Below are 17603 nucleotides of genomic sequence, written 5' to 3' on the forward strand. Positions count from 1 at the left end.
AGATTATCTGGTACTTTTCCTATGACATACCTGACACCTTGCTTTTGAATACGTTAACTCTTGGGATTTCCTTTCAGCATTTCCTCCAATCTTTAGAATGCTCTGAGTAGAACCATAGAATTTTCATGAGACCAGTGCTTTTCTCTGGTGTTTTTTGTTGTTGTTGCACAGCTGAGGTCATGCGATTTGTCATCTTTATGAAAGCATATTTTATGTAGAATCCTTCCTCAGTTATTAAGAACTATTACATTTTAAATAACAGACCACTATATACCGTGTGTATGTATGTATGTATGTATGTGTGTGTGTGTGTGTGTGTGTGTATATATATATATATATATATATATATATATATATATATATATACACACACATATACACACACACGCCTCTGGTGTATGTGTATAGCAATCACTATTCATCACACATACTCATACCAAGGCTAACATTTCACATATCTGATGAAGTAGACTCTTATAGTGCATCATACTATTAAGCATAATAAAGCTTAACATTTTTCTTCATTCTTATGACATACATTTCTACATGGCACTGGCATCTTACATTTTTGAAAGTGTTGTTCAATATGTCGCTCTGCTGTCTCTTGTTTGAGAAATCTTGCATACATTTGCTATCTGATAGACACTTACAAATGTGAGTAATACCATTAAGTCTAGCCTTATTATAATAAACAAGACAACTCATGCTAGAGAGGACTGTATTTAAACCATAATTATTAACAACAAAAAAGTCCTCGGGTGAAATTTCTTACACTACAACATTTTCACATTTATAGGCATTCTGGGCCTTATTCTGATCTCGTTTCTATATTAAATTTGTGCTTACTCAGTTGATTTCAGTGGCATTCTGACTATATCATGCTAAACTCTTAATCTCAAACATCTGGTGTTCATGTCAAAGTGAAACTCATGCACCACTGTAGGATTCTAGCTGAGGATTTTTGACAATTAAGTTCAAGTTTGGGACAGGTCAGAAATCTCACACTACCTCCAATTCCAAGTAGGCTTACTTAGAATTAAATTCCACTAAAGTGAATGGGACTTAATTCCAAAGAAATGTGTTTAGGAACAAGGTACCATGTTTTAATATGATTAGTAAAGCCCTGGTAAAGCTTTCCTTAGATTCTCAGCTGTCATTATGCCACAGACATAAGGACATAAGAAAACCCATGCTGGATCAGACCAAGGCCCATCAAGTCCAGCAGTCTGTTCACACAGTGGCCAACAGGTGCCTCTAGGAAGCCCACAAACAAGACTGCAATAGCATCCTGCCTGTGTTCCACAGCACCTAATATAATAGGCATGCTCCTCTGATATTGGAGAGAATAGGTACGCATCATGACTAGTATTCGTTTTGGTTAGTAACCATGGATAGCCCTATCCTCCATGAACATGTCCGCTCCCCTCTTAAAGTCTTCCAGTTTGGTAGCCATCACCACATCCTGGGGCAGGGAGTTCCACAATTTAACTTTGCATTGTGTGAAGAAATACTTTCTTTTATCTGTTTCTCTCACCCTCCAGCTTCAGCATATGACTGTTCATTCTAGTATTATGAGAGAGGAAAGCTTCTCCCTGTCCACTCTCACCTCATCATGCATAATTTTATAGACCTCTATCATATCTCCCCTTAACCACCTTTTTTCTAAGCTAAACAGCCTTAAGCGTTTTAACTGCTCCTCATAGGGCAGTTGCTCTAGTCCCCTGATCATTTTGATCAAATTGCTGTAAGGGAACAAATTGCTGTAAGGGAATCCAGACAAGACAGAACTAATGCTAGTTGATAACACTGATATCTGGGAGGGGATTGTTTGCCTGATTTAGACAGTTTCTTTTTAGAACTGTTGTGTTAGAAGTTTGGGAGCTCTCCTGGATCTGGCCTTGTTGTCGGGAAAACAGTTTCTACTGCTTTCTGTCATCTAGATTTAGCCTCTAGATTGGTTCCCCTTTTGGACTCATCCGACCTTGCCACTCTGATCCATGTAATTTAGAAGCCAGATTACTGCAATGCACTCTGCAAAGAGCTGCCCAACACAACTTGGGAAACTATAATTACTAGATAACAAGCAGGGGCCCACAAAGACTTGTGTGTGGGGGATCTCATTTTCCCTCCTCCACTATTTACTTTCCCTTTTCTGAAAGCCCCCATAATGTCTCCCCTTTTCCTACTTCCTTCTCTCCTTCACACCCACCTGCAAACCTACCTTCATTCCCCCCCACCAGTTGTTAGCTTTCTCTCCTTTCCTTCCCCTGGCAGCCTCTACCTGGGAAAACTATGGCCCAGTTTTATTGTGTCAGCCCCCAGTTGCATGGTGAGAAACTCACAAGGACGTGCAGAAGCACCTCATTTCCCCTGATATACCCTTCTCCACACTATTTTCTCTTTCCCTTCTCCTGGCAACCAACATGTACACAACTATCCCTGTTTTATTCTGTCCCCACGCGTCTCTTATCTGCCACCCATCTTCAGCTATATGAATTGCTTCATTTACATCTTACCTTACTCCATAGTGAGGACCACAAGCAGCTTACAGCATTCTCCTCTCCTCCATTTTATCCTCAAAACAATCATGTGAGGTCAATCAGGCTGAGAATGTGTAACTAGCCTTGAGCTTGAGTGAACTTCCACAACAGAGTGGTGATATGATCCTGTCTCCAAGATCCTAGTCTGAAACTCTAAACCGCTATACCACACTGACTGTCACGGGATAACTGCTGGTGAAAAGTAGCAAGCAGCTGAGCCTGGGTGAGTCATGCAAGTCATGTGGTACCAAGTTGCCCTGTCATTGCTGGTGTGCCTAGCCCCTATGAGTCTGCTCTCAAAGGCCAAAATAAGCCTGGAAAGGGCCCTGACCCTTCCTTTTACTAACAGTAACCAAGGCTTGAAAGCTGGTAATACTGTGTGGTTGCCTAGTAACATCCACTGAGGGCATTTATATTTTAAAGCTACAGGTGCTATTTCCAATTAATTTGGGGGGCTACCCCCCCCCCTCCAATTTTTTAAATTGTCAGATTTATCTGCTAATCTGGAGTGTTTTCCAGTTTTGTAGAAAGATTCATCTCGTTTGTTCGTGGCTCCATTCTCTGGATTTGAGTATCCATAGATTTAGCCATATTGAGAATTAGAAATACAAGTGGGGTCTTGTGAAATCTCATTTCCCCCTCCATCGCTGAGCCCATAAGCCAGGAGTTGCTCCAGGCTCGCCTGCTGAGGCTGCCACCCCCATCTCTACCCCATCTCGACTCCAGGCCCCCACCACCTACCTTAAGCCTGGTGCTGCAGCTACAGATGGGCCTGGAGCCTCTCCTTGCATCTGCCACCACAGTGGCATCTGCTCCAGACCAGTGGGGATGCTGGCAGCCACTTCAAACAGGCCAAGTCAGTCAGGGATGCTGGCATACACTGTTTTGATACTTTTGCATTAGAGCTACGTGCTGTCTTTTCTTTAGCATCCTCCAGGTACTAGCTGGAGATCTCCTGCTATTACAACTGATCTCCAGCCGATAGAGATCAGTTCACCTGGAGAAAATGGCCGCTTTGGCAATTGGATTCTATGGCATTGAAGTCCCTCCCCTCCCCAAACTCCGCCCTCCTCAGGCACTGCCCCAAAAACCTCCCGCTGGTGGCAAAGAGGGACCTGGCCACCCTAGATGTCAACCATTAACACACTCTAGGTGTAAGCAGTGTGTGTACAAAGGTGAGGAAGAACACTAGATGTCCAGGGTGGGACACTGTTGCCTCACTGTGCTAAACTGAGGTAGTTCCTGTCATGGCTGTTTCTCTGTATGCCAAGGGCATGTGTGGACATTGCTTTTGTGTGTGTAGTCACAGAATCCACCCAGTCCTGGTGAGGTGCCCATCCTTACTCTCCATGTCACAGGGAAGGTGTTTTGATTTTTATTTCTCCAGATGGTTGGGTTGCATCCTTAACCATTTATTTAAAATATTTATACCTTGCCTTATCTCCTCAAACTCAAGGCGAATAACAATACAGCAGAAGCTGCAAGATGCAAGATGCAGACATCACAAGTATCCAAGGAGTTATTTTTACTATTGTCTTTCTTGCTTGCATATTCACTTACCATAAAAAGAATTTTAAATAGTACACATCTCTATACAGCTTCATGCAAGTGTTTCTACATACTGGGAGCATATTTTGGAAGTCTTTCATTTATCAAACTGTTCAGTGCTCTGCTGCTTCTAGAATAATTTTCCTGATTTATAATTCTTACACTAAAAATGTTCAGATTGTGCACTTATCCCTGTTCTGATTGTTTTAACTGTTCTCCTTTTTCATACAAAACACTTCTTAGGCCCCAATCGCAACTTTCACTTTCACCAACATTAAAAAATAAACAAAACAACTTGTAAGTTGCTACCAAAAAAGGGAAAGTGTTGCTTGACAAAGAGTTCTGCACAGCTCAGAATTTTGCATATACCCACTCAACATAAATTGGTCCAATAAAGATTTATTGCTTTACCTACCATAACATGTGATCATTTTGTAGAATAATAAAGAAGCAAATGTGTCAGACTGGTCAAATATCTGAGAGAAAAAGTTGCCAACTTGGGTTAAAATAGGTGTGCTTAATGCCCTTAAATTTTAATGAGACAAGAGTTCACATAACTGGGTACTGTAGTCCCAATGTGACTTTTAGAGATGGCACATGGTACAACTGGGCAGAAACCAGAAAATGCAGCTCCCCAATCAGTCTCTCTCAGCAGATATAATGACTAGAGGTCAGAAACTGAACATGTATTAGATTTGTATTGTGTCATACAAAGCCAGCTTAATAGTGGGAGCTTGAAAAGCTTTGCCTCTCCCATGTAATTGGAACTGACAAGATAAAACAGTGTTGCACTTACCTGTAACTATGGTTCGTCAAGTATTTTTCTGTGCAGGCCACCCTCCCAAAGAACTTTCTAGGTTCTGGTGACTGAAAAGGCACTCCTCCCCATCAGCATGTAAGGCGATGTTTTCCACCAAAAGTACCACATGCCATGAGGGAGAAGCACCATTTCCCCTTGGTTCTCCCTAGCCGCCAGAACTCTGATAACATGTAGAGAGCTCATAGTGGGGCAGGAGGGAGGGAATGTGTGCCTTCACAGAAGAGAACTTGATGAACAACAATTACAGGTAAGTGCAACACTGTTTTCATCTTTGGTCTTCTGTGCAGTCCCACATTGGGAGCCTAGCAAGTTACTCACCAATGGAGGCTGGGTGAGCTGCTCACTCACACAGTGAATGCAAGACAGCTTTCCCAGCTGCTGATTCTCGGTGTGCTTCTATGTCCACAGTGTAGTGCTGAATGTGTTACGGGGAATGCTGGGGTCTCCAATAATAAGTGGGGAAATTAGCTTACTGGAGATAAATTTGAGCACTAACGAGAGGCTTTTAGAGCGGGTTCTTTTACCAATGTATACCAAGGATGAGCAAGCCAAAGGAATAAATGATGCAGGAAGCAAATTAAAGTACAAACAGATCAGTTTTATTAGGGGAAGTCAAGGGGGTACAAGCACACACACACAAAAGCAACAAAACTGATCAAGCACACTGAGAGAGTCCTAAGAGGGATAGCAGGATGGGAGGCTATAGCTACCTTCCGGCGAGGTTTCCAGCGAGAGAGGCTGCAGCAGAAAAGACCGCTCAGCGAGCCAGCGCTATATGTAGCAGCCAGGAGGTTAAATGAAGCCTCTGTACATCGTGATGCCAAACCATCCCCCCTGTGTAGCAGATCTGGAACCATCAGAAAGTGAATATAGTGACCCCAAGACGTGACAGTGAGGCGGTAGAACCATGTCTGACATGGCCAAATACTGGCCAAATGTACATGGCCAAATACATGGCCAAATACTGTGAGTTTTCTGATAAGTGATCCTGGCCAAGACCTTGCCCAGTAAGTGTAATGGAGGAAAAGCATTAAAAAAGCCCTTCTTGCTAAGAAATCGGGAATGCATCCCTGAGGGATTGTGGTCAACCATGGAGTAGAAATGGATAGCCTTCCTGTTGGCTTTGGTGGCAAACAGGTCCACAATGAGGAACCCCCAAGCCTGGAAAATGGGGAGCATATATTGGTTGGAAATCAACTACTCAACATATCTGCTCTTGCATTGCCAGCTCCTGCAATATGAATGGCTTGGATACACATGTTGTATTGTACAGCCCAATTCCATATTCTGGATGCTTCTGCACACAGAGAGAGGGAAACCATCCCACCCTGTATGTTCAGATACAACATGGCAATGGTATCGTCAGTTTGCACCTGCACAACCTCATCTCGAAGAATGTCTGTAAAAGAAGCAAGAGCAAGGCGAATTGCCCTAAGTTACAGAATGCTAATATGTAGGGTAGATTCTACAGAGGACCAAGTACTCTGTATGGACACCATCAAAAAGACTAAACTCAGCTGGGCAGACAAGGCATCAGCTGTTGGGGCTACCAGCAGCCAGTCATCCAGATATGGAAAAATAGTACAATTCTCTGCATATAAGAATGAAGCCACAACAGCCATGCATTTAATGAATACTTGTGGTGGTGTGTTGAGCTCAAAGAGTAGTACTGTATATTGAAAGAACTGGCCTGCACACTGGAAGTGTAAGCAGTCTCCGTGAACAGGGTGGATGGTGATGTGAAAATATACATCCTTAAGATCGAGAACTGTGAACCAAATATTTAATTTCAACATCTGTAACACAACAGGTAAGGTAACCATTTGAAATTTCCTAATATGCAAACACTTATTTAAAGAACGAAGGTCCAGAATGGGTTGGAAACCACCATATCCCATTTAGGGACCAGGAAATATCATGACTATAAGCCTTTAGATAGAATCAGAGACACGCTCAACAGCTTTATTGTCAACCAGATCCTTCACCTCTTGAGCTAACTGTTCTGGGCAGTGCAAGCAATTGGCAGAAGGAGGTGGTCCCAGTGGTGGTTGGTGCTAAAACTATCCAGTACCCATTGTGGACAATAGACAAAACCTGTGAGTCTGAGGTAACTGCCTTCCAGCTGGACAGGAAAGGTAACCATCTTTCGGCAAATAAGAGGGGTGAAGTGGAGTGAAAAACATCTAGTCAGAAAAGCAACTTAGAAGTATGCTGTGACTCTTTTGGGGACTGAGGATGGGCCTGTTTTGCTCTGGGTCTAGAAGCTCTCCTTTTCCACTGCGATTGAGGTGGCTGATAAGAGTGATGTGGTGCATAGTAGAAGAGGAAGAAGTAGAAGAGTTGGTTTTTATATGCCGACTTTCTCTACCACTTAAGGAGAATCAAACCAGCTTACAATCAAATTCCCTTTCCCTCCCCACAACAGATACTCTGTGAGGTAGGTGGGGCTGAGAGAGCTCTAAGAAGACTGTGACGAGCCCAAGGTCACCCAGCTGGCTTCATGTGGAGGAGTGGGGAAGGGCCTCTGATTCCTTGAGGATGCTGGAACTGAGGCTGAGCACGTTGTCTATAGGCTCCAGATGATGGGGCAGTGATGGCCAGAGATTTCGCCACTTGCTTATTTCTCTTTATTTGTGCCATGGTGTCATCCTTTTTACCTTAGAATACCAGATTGCCCTCAAAAGGCAGATTGTTCTGGCCGGGTAGGCAGGCAGGGCTGCAGTTGCAGCACGGAGCAGCTAGAGCAGAGGAGGGGCGTGGCAGAATGCTGAGGGGAAAACACTGAAGCTGAGCTTCTGCAGCCAGCAGCTGCACCAAGCAGGAGGGTTAGCAAGGAAGCACAGGTCAAGTCCAGTCCAGAAGTCAAGCCGGTAAAGTCAGTTATCTGGGGCTAGGCAAAGCAAGTTGTCTGGTGGGCAGTCTGTGGTCAAGGTCACAGGCAAGGCAATCCGTGGGTCCAAAGTCAGTCCGAAGTCCAAGACAGTTGAGGCAATTCAGGAATGGAGCTTGGTTGACGCCGGAAGTCAGAAAGTTGCTTCCACAAACAGCATACTCCCTTCTGTTCCTTAAATCAGGCCGGTTCCCAGAATGAGGTTTAATCACTGTCTTCGTCGTCCGCAGCTGTTAAGTTACGCCTCGCTTGAAGACGTGCTGACTTGCGTCTTTCGCTCATTAGCTGCCTAGTCTTTCTTCGTCTTTGTTCTCCCGGAGAGCATTCCTCTGTTTGCTGGCCTCCCGAGGGGCCCTGCAACCCCTCTGTCTGCTTTGTTGTTTCCATTGGCTCTTTCCCGTCATCTGATGTTTCAGGAGGTTCTGCTGCCGCAGCCTCTGGAGGGGCTGCTAATTGTTCTGATTCTTCCTCAGACGTGCCAGAGCCTGGGGCTATGACACAGATCCTCAATTTTTGCTCTCGTTTCTGAAGATAAGGCCATAGATTTTAACCAGGGAAAACAATGGAGAGTGACTGCAGATACCACAGAGCAAGCAAAGCAATCAGCTGCATGCCTCCTGGCATTCATCTGCTGTTTTGAGAGCGTCTTTGCCTCAACCTATAACACATATGCCAGAGAGCATTTCTCTTCAGGGAGGAGGAGAATGTAAGGAGACATGTGGTCCCACAGAAAAGGTTGGTATGTGGTTATTATGGCCTGGTAGTTTGCAATGCACAGATTCAAAGTGTAAAGACACTTTACACCCAATGGAGTCCATTTTGCACCCATCCTAATCTACAGGGGTCGAGTGAGAACCTTTATCTGTATTTTGTGTGGACCTCTTCAGTGACAAGGGAAGAAGGTGGAGTTTGGGTAAATCAAAACCTGCAGTTGTCCTGTTTGATCTTATATATGTTTTCTATTTTGTGTGAAGTGGAAGGGATTGAATATGGCTTCTCCCAAATGCTGGTAGCTACATCAAGGAATTCCTGTAACATGGAGAAGGCCAATGTCACTGGTGCATCTGAATAAAAGATGCTCAAAAAAATTTTAGTTCAAGTATTTAGAGAAAATACATCCATTTGTAATGATTTAGCCATGTACGGCATTTGCTTAGAGTACAAGCACAAGTCTTCATTGGGAGACATGGTGGCCCTATCACCTACAGCTTCTTCTGGTGATGGATCCAAAGGAAACTCAGATTTGATGTCAGGAAGCGTCATCATCCACTTTGGAGTCAGAGTCCTGATGCTTGGAAAAAATTGGTGCCAGAACCAGGTACACTTATTAATAATATAAAACACATGCACATAATTTATGTTATTAATAATAGGAAATAGGAATGAGTTATTAATCATAGGAAAGATGCTTATAAGTGTGTGAATAATTGTAATTTTACTAAAAAGTTTTTTTTTTTTTTACACTTGGGGAAGATACTTATATATGTAACAGTTTATGGACAGTTTTTAACATTTACAATTTGATTTTAGCTTTTTTTTTTAAATTGATTTTGATATTTTTACATATAAGTTTTTCTTCTTTTTTCGATTTTTTTGGTTACCTGGTTTGTTCTGGTTGAATTTTTTTCTGCCCCTCTTCCAATCTCCTCCCCTGGCTTGCTCCTCCCCCTCTACCGCTTCACTCAACCAGAAGTGCCCTGAAGTCCTGTGTCAGCTGCAGCTGCCTCCCAGGTTGCTCCCTTTCCTAGGCAGGGCTTGATGAGGTGGGTGGCTCCACCTGGCTGCCAAACTCTATTACTGAGCCTGGAGTCTGCAGCTCCGCCCTGCCTGTTCTGGGTTCCTCCTAGCCTGGCTGCTGCAGTTGCTAATTGTGTTGGGTTTGCTTCAGCCAAAGTGAGTTATCCTTACAAGTCTGGGGCAGGTCCCGATGCCGGGCAACAGGCAATTATGCTTCGTAAAGCAAAAGGTATTTAACAATTTTGTAAAAATGTACCCAGATTGCTATCTCCACTTTACACATGGAGTCTCCAGGGTTACTTTTAAATGAAGAAAGAGGTCTCACTCCCTGTACCTCTGTGAGCCTTCTTTTAGTCTTAGGAGGTAGAAGCCCAATAGTTTCTCCTGTTCAAAGCCTGCAGATTACCAACATTAGGGGCGGGGTAGGGAATGGAACATATTACCCCCACACCCCTTTGGTTGTCCCTCTAAATAGCACATCAGCCCTCCCAACTTACAAAGAATGTAAGCAAAGATTTTGCCTATTTCTTCAAAGGTGGCAGTCATGTGGTGGCCTTCAGGATGAATTAGACAAAAAACTTTGTCCTTAACCACTCCACCTTTCTTCTACCATGCTGCCAGTGGCTACAAACAAACCATTTGCCCACTCCATCCATTAGGCTCATGACCTATACCTGGACTGGCTCTGATGAAGAGAACCCTTGGTTATATTAGAATGAGAAACACACACACACACCCTGCAATGAGCTAGCAGTGTGATTGGAGGGGGGAAGCTGTGTAAACACCAATCAGGGATGACCTAGTACAGTACAAACAGGGATTAAATGTTCTGGTTGGGTGAAGTCCTTCTCATGCACACATCTGTCAGGTTACTCTCTCCCCGTCCTACCTCTCCTTTTCACCTCATCACTCTAGGGAAACATGCTGATGTTAAGATATTGCAGAGAAATGGAAACTATAAGCAAAGTGCAACAGCAGACATTGTGGCACCATCATAAAAATATCTAGAACTAGCCTCATTGGTTCATATCTGAAAGTTAAGGGAAACTTCAGATTGATTACCATTCCATGGTTAATAGGGTGTGGTGGCTTGGATCTTGATTACTTGTATTTGATGCCCTACGAACAGCACTACTATAGAATTCAAATAGATTCTTCTTGATTTGTGCATTGACAGCTGCAGCAAATGGCAGGAGTTACATCCCAATTTAGATTTTAAAGTTTTTTGGGGGAAATTCACTAAGATTTGTCATTTAAACAGTATGATTAGTATTATTTAGGACAAAATATGGTCTTAGTAAAATTTGTTGTCAGAAACGTTTATTTCCATTTCTAAATGGAAGAAACAAAAAACCAAACAATTAGCCTATTATGAATGTGAAATACTAATGCATTTCAATAAGATCATATTCAGAATGGAATGCATTTTAGAAATAATGAGACATATGATATTTTGCCTGTTGATTCTTTCATTTAAGAGTTTCTCAGTGCTTGCCAAACCTGCATTAAACTGAAGGCTAGTGAGATTTACAATTATGCTGATGTGTGGTTTACAGAAGGTTATGTCCAGATAAAGTAAATTGCTTTCCTTCAGGCAACAAAGTTTCTCCTTCTGTAATTGTTCTCTGATTGTAAGACTTGCCTATTGACTTGTGATAATCATTACTTTGGTACTTCTGTTTATGGTGGACAACAAATATATTCTCTATGAGAGCAACACTTTGTATAGTGTTTTAATCAAAATGTATTGTTTTATACTGCTGTTTTGGGTTGGGCAATGTACCTGTAAATATTTTATATTTGGTCTAAAGACTATAATAAATATTATTATAATATATTCTCTAGAACATTGTCCATCTTAAGAAAGTTCTCATGGTAAAGAATTAACGTTCTGATATCCTTTAAGAAACATTTTGGTGTTTTGCCTGGAAAAAAAATGGGAGGAAATTATAAATGCCAAATACAATGCCCAGGGGTTCAAAATCCATAACCTTGAAAGCTACATCTCAAATACATTAGAACTGGCTATAAGTACTCATTAGGGAAGAGCAATTTATGCACAGAAGTATTATTTTTTATGATTTCACATGATCCAGTAACTTATGTAAGGGTTTATTCTTTCTACTCTGTTGCTTGCCAAGAGTCACATTTAGATTTACTGTCAACCAAAAGATTCACATAACTACTGGGTTCCCTGTGTACCACCACCCCACCAAACACGTACAATTATATAAGATATAGTAATTAACATATATAATTATACTATTTTAAATTACCAGAGTACCTCTAAGCATGCAGGGTTGTCTCTCCCCTCCGAAAAAGGTGGCACAGCCCTGCTGCCACTCAAGGGAGCATTCCCAGGGCAAAAGGGCTGTGGAAGATGCCTAAAACCCCATGTGGCCCCTTTAGATAAAGAAGGCAGGAAACTTGACCTTGTAGAGAGAAAACGTTATGCTCTTTGGGTCTGTGTATTGCCAGTCATGGAGCCTTTATGGCTCTCTATCATATGTGCCTTTAGGAAATGGCCTCAAAACTGTGGGAACATGTCTCCTCTATAAGAGTCTAAGAACATAACTCCTCTATAAGAGTCCACTTACCTGCCATATCGGCTTTCCATGACAGAGTTGATTCTGCATCCTTATTCTCTAACCCTTTATGTAAGAAGCTCCTTAAAGGGTTAAGCAACACTTACCCACCAGTCAAGATACCTATGGGTCAATGGAGCCTTTTGCTGGTTTTGACCTACCAGATGTTGAAACCTTTTGAGCCGTTAGTGACTTGTTATTAATCATACCTTTCCTATAAGGTTTCTTTTCTGGTAGCAATTATGTCAGTGTGCAGAATGAGCGACCTCAGAGCACTACACGTTGATCCGCCTTTCCTTAAATTTCACGAGGACAGGGTCATGTTGCAAACCAGCCTCTCTCACTTACCTAAAGTAGTGTCATGATTCCATACCTCCCAAGATGTGGTTCTGCCAGTATTCTTCCCAAAACCACAATCTTCATCATTCAGGAAGCAAAAGAGTTTCTTTGTATGCTTTTGTGGCCTTAATAAAGGTAATCTGGCCTCAGCGTAGTCAATTTCCTGCTGGGTGACCAGGGCAATTAACATGGCGTATGAGTCAGCAAATCAAGATTGTTGGTTGAATGTTCATGCGCACTTTACTTAAGCAATGGCTTTGTCTGCAGCATTCCTAGCAGCGATCGATGTTGTAGACATCTGTAAGGCGGTCACTTGGTTGTCACCATCTACATTGGTCCATCACTGTTTGGTGGATGTGGATCCTTTGGCTGATTCAGCAGTTGGCAAAGCCGTATTGGAGTCCATACTTTAATAAAGGTTTAAATTTTGCAACCACACTCCCACCACCTGTACTGTGAGCTTGCTATTCTCCCATGTGGGGCTACGCAGAAGCTGCAATGTAAAACAGTGTTGCTTACCTGTAACTGTTCATCGAGTGGTCTTCTGTGCAGTCACACATCCCTCTCTCCTTTCCCCACAGTGGGTTGCTTCTTGGTGGTTGGTCAATACCACAGCGGCGAAGGGAGAACTGAGGAATGGCTGCTCCCACCACCCTCCTTCATGTGGCCAATTCAGCAGGAAGAGCTATTGATGGAGGGGGAGGGGGAGCATCTCGTATCTTCTAGAAGCTTTCCATTCAAAGTTCTCCATGGCTGGCCTGTGCATGAGCAGTTCCCATGTGTGCCTTCACAGAAGACCACTCAATGAAAAACAGTGTTTCACTTACATGTAATTGTTGTTCATCGAGTGTCTTCATGCAGGCACACATGGGATCTGCGCAAGCGCAAAGCCAGCCATGGAGAATTTTTTTCCTAGCTTCTAGAAGCCTCAGCTCTGAAGAGCGCTCCTCCCCCAGTCAGTGCTGTAGTTTCCCGCCCAAACAGTCACCTGACCAAAGGGGAGGGGGCGCTCTTCCCCTCAGTTCTCCAACCTGCCACTGTGGAGCAAAAAGTTAAAACAAAGACATGTCCCACAGCGGGGAAGGAGGGAGGGATGTGTGCCTGCATGAAGACACTCGGTGAACAACAGTTACAGGTAAGTGAAACACTGTTTTTCATTGTCATGTCTTCAGTGCAGTCCCACATGGGAGAATAGCAAGCTCGCTTACCCAGGAGGAGGGTGTGGGACCCCTCTCAACAAAATAACGAATGGAGCACTACTTTCCTCACTGCAGCGTCCCTGCCGGAATCCATATCCATTGCATAGTATTTGATGAAAGGACGAACTCGACCAAGTCGCTGCTCTGCAGACATCAAGGATGTTCAATCTCGAATAAAACGCAGCAGAAGCAGCTTGAGCCCTGGTGGAATGGGCTGTGACTTTCAAGGGACAAGGAAGTTTCGCCTTTTGGTAGGCCAATGTGACAGCTGAGACAATCCATCGGGACATGGTCTGAGAAGACGCTGCTTTGCCCTTATTAGGGCCTTTAAAATAAATAAACAGATTATCTTGACGTCTAAGGTCTATTGTCCTGCTTAAATAAAATAATAAGGCTCTGTGGACATCCAATGTATGGAGAGTCCTGTCCGAATCCGACTGTGGGTTTGGGAAAAACGCGGGCAGAACAATGTCCTAGAAAGGTGGAAGGCAGATACCACCTTAGGGAGGAAATCAAGACTGGGACGCAGGACAACTCTGTCCGCATGAAATTTGGTGAAGCAGGGGGTCGAAACGTAGCACAGCTATGTCGCTAACCCTCCTTGCAGAGGTGATGGCCAACAGAAATGCTGTCTTAAAGGACAAGTAGGAAAGGACACACGTGGCCAACGGTTCAAAGGGGGAGCCCATTAGCTTACTGAGCACCAACGAAAGGCTCCACTGTGGAACAGGCGTGGAAACTGGAGGGAAAGTATTATTCAACCCTTTCAGGAACTGTTTAGAAAACGTATGAGAAAAAAGTGTCTTAGACTCAAAACCAACGTGAAACGAGGAGATGGCAACCAAATAAACTTTAATAGATGAGATAGATAAACCCAAAACTTTTAGGGACACTAAAAATCGAAAAACATCAGGAAGAGGGCATAATGTAGGCATAATACCCCTAGCAGTAGCCCACACAGAAATCCTCCGCCATTTGGCAGCATATGATTTCCTAGTTGAGGGTTTCCTCGAAGACAACAAAACATCTAAAACCCTTTGTGGCCATAACGTCAAGGCCGGGTTCTCCACACTGCCAGGTGCATCGATTGTACCTCTGGGTGAACCCACGGGCCCTGAAGGAGGAGATCGTGGGCAGGTCGCAGAAGAGACACTTTCCCCTTCGCCAGTGAAGCCACCAAGGGAAACCAGGGCCGACAAGCCCAAAACGGGGCAATCAATATGCAGTCGGTCCCCTCGTCCCTCAACTTGGCAACCACCCTGCTCAACAGGGGGAATGGCGGGAAGAGGTAAAACAGTGTCCCTTGCCAGGTTAGTTGAAAGGCGTCCCCTAGGGACTTCTGGCCTGCAGCTCCCCTGGAGCAAAACTGAGGGCACACGGCATTTTTGGCTGTGGCGAAAAGATCTATTGTGGGCATGCCCCACTGGGCAAATATGTCCCGCCGGTAGACGAGGTTCAGGGACCATTCGTGCGGGTCAGGGGACTGCCTGCTTAGAGCATCGGCAATGGTGTTCGCAGTGCCTGCGATGTGTATTGCAGTGAGGTATGTGCCGCGTTGAACGGCCCAATGCCTGATCCTGGAAGCTTCTGCAGAGAGGGCCATGGATCCGGTGCCGCCCTGCTTTGCAATATAAAATTTTGCAACAATGTTGTCGGTGGCTATCTGCACCACCCTGCCGGTGACAAGATCTGGAAAAAAGAAAGCAGAGCATGGCGAATTGCTTTAAGCTCCAACAGGTTAATATGGAGGCGAGACTGAGACAATGACCAAAGGCCACTTGCGGTAAGGTTGCCACATGAAGCCCCCCAACCGGACAATGATGCATCAGTAGTGATGTACACCTGAGAGGAGGAGATACCAAAGGGAACACCTTCAGATAAGTTGGAAGGAGAGTTCCACCACAGCAGGGACCTCACCATCTGTCTAGGGACCGAGAATTTATTGGATTGATGATCAAGAAGGGGCCTAAATTTCCTTAAAAACCAATTTTGGAGAGACCTCATGTGTAGCCTAGCTGTAGAAACTAAAGCAGTCGTAGATGACATGAATCCCAACAGCTGTTGTATGTGTAGGGCAGACTGAAACCGGTTAGACTGAAAAAGGTGCACAAGGCGCCGTATGGACCGGATCCTTTTTGGGGGAAGGAATCCTCTCCCGGTAACAGAATCCAGTATCCCACCAATAAATTCCAACCTTTGAGCGGGCTGAAGGGTGGATTTACTATAACTGACCACCAGACCTAAATCATTAAAGGTGCAAAGGGCAAAGGAGACATGTGCAGATAGCACATCAGGGGAGTCCCCTACAAGCAACCAGTCGTCTAGATATGGGTAGACGATGCAGCCGGGAACAGCCAAGTATTCTACCACCACCGCTAGGCACTTTGAGAACACCCGGGGGGCAGTAGAAAGCCCGAACGGGAGCACATTGAACTGGTAACATTGGTGGCCACATACAAAACACAGGTATTTCCTACAATCTGCGTGAATAGATATGTGAAAGTAGGCGTCTTTTAAATCGACAATACAAAACCAGTTGTTAACAAGTAGGAGACGTAAGGTGACAACCAGGGAAACCATTCTGAACTTCTTCACCCGAAGGAACTTATTAAGGCCTCTTAGGTCTAAAATCGGCCTTTTACCACCGCCTTTTTTGCTTACTAGGAAGTAACGTGAGTAGTAACCGCACTCCGTCTCAGCCTCAGGTACCAGAGTGGATGAGAGTGGAAACCTTATCACGTAATACTTGAGGAACGACATTTGAGGTCGTTGGAGGGGGTATATGCGGAGGCAATGATGTGAATTCTAAGAAATAACCAACTTTTATTATCTTCAACACCCATTTGTCAATAAACAGTGAATACCAAACATGGTAAAATTGAGATAACCGGTCTTGGAACATGAAACCCTCAATGGGTTGAACTAGTCAGGCATTCTTGCCCTTGTTGAACCTGCCAGGGGACGCCTGAGAACTCTTCTTCCCACGAAACTTAGGAGGAAACCGTCTCTCCTGTTGAGGTGGATTATAATGGGGACGGAACTGCCCCTGGCTTTGGGACTGCCCCTGGAACCTATAGGGCCTATTAAAGGCCTGGGAATGTCGTGGAAAGTATTTGGGTTTGTAGGACGAAGTTTGGGAAGCCGTAATCCCTAGGGATTTTGAGCTGGTTTTTGTTTTCCGGCGTCTGTCTAAAAAGACATCCATCTGTTCGCTAAAGAGTTGGGATCCTTCAAAAGGTAGTTCAATGCGAACTTTGGTATCGTTGGGAAGCGCCAAGGTGTGCAGCCAGGAGTGCCTCCTGATCACTACCGAGGTAGACATGGCTCTACTTATGCTGTCGACCACATGCCTGGCACCCATGAGCAGGCTTCTCCCAATAGCTAGGACTATCCAATCCGAAGGGATGGCCAAGGGTTTAGTAGTGTCATCCAAAAGACCAATGTATGGGGACATCTTGTCCCATAGGAAGTACTGGTAAGGACTCATAACCGCAAGGAAGTTTATTATTTTCACTGATTGTATTGTGGCAGTGTAAATCTTCCTCCCCATCAAATCTAACTTTCTACCTTCCCTATCCTGAGGGGAGGTATGGGATCCCATCTGGAATCTGCCCGGCAGAGCCTCAACTATCATTGAGTTGGGTGTGGGGTGGTGTGTGACGAAGTCACATCCCTCCTGGAATATTTTATAGAGTGAGTCGACCTTACGCACTGAAGGCGAACAGGACGCGGGGTGTGCCCAATTAGACTGTATAATGTCAAGAATGCTCTTGACAAATGGAAGGGCAACCGGGCTGCCATCTGACCGTTGGAGGATGTCAGAAATGGTGTCAATAGGGTCGGTGGTAGTGGGTTTGTAATCGATTTTCAGGGATTGTGCCATACGGGAAACCTGATCGATAAAGGAACGGGTGCTATCTGGGGGGGAGACACCCATAGATTTGT

The sequence above is a fragment of the Euleptes europaea genome, chromosome 4 (assembly GCF_029931775.1).
Source record: "Euleptes europaea isolate rEulEur1 chromosome 4, rEulEur1.hap1, whole genome shotgun sequence".
NCBI classification, from domain to species: Eukaryota; Metazoa; Chordata; class Lepidosauria; order Squamata; family Sphaerodactylidae; genus Euleptes; species Euleptes europaea.